The sequence below is a fragment of the Opisthorchis viverrini genome (assembly GCF_000715545.1).
Source record: "Opisthorchis viverrini unplaced genomic scaffold opera_v5_82, whole genome shotgun sequence".
Classification (NCBI taxonomy): domain Eukaryota; kingdom Metazoa; phylum Platyhelminthes; class Trematoda; order Opisthorchiida; family Opisthorchiidae; genus Opisthorchis; species Opisthorchis viverrini.
This window is the reverse complement of record NW_008751738.1, coordinates 1,713,565-1,713,939: the sequence shown is the minus strand read 5'-3', so window position 1 is coordinate 1,713,939 and position 375 is coordinate 1,713,565.

Below are 375 nucleotides of genomic sequence, written 5' to 3'. Positions count from 1 at the left end.
GAACTAAGAACTAAAACCACCGCTGAGGCCCCGCGGCCTTGGACTGTTGAGTTCACAGCCAGGTCAAAAAAAGCGTAAATGTGGATAATGAAGCGGAGGGTTTGGCAATGCGGAAAAATGGTAGCAGGAACCTCAAATCATGGCGTACATTGAAACCACAGAGATTCACTGGTATAGCTGTTTTAGTGAAATCGGGTGCTAGTTGTTAACAACATGCGAGCCGGAACGCGAACATTAGGAAGCACAGGCTTAAAGTCCACCAAAATGGTTAAATCCGAAAGAAAGGTTCAGCAGATCAGAATGAACGCATCCTGGAATCGACTGGGCTCGGATGAAAATTGTGTTAGTATTTTCAGTTATTGGAACCGGTGCTCA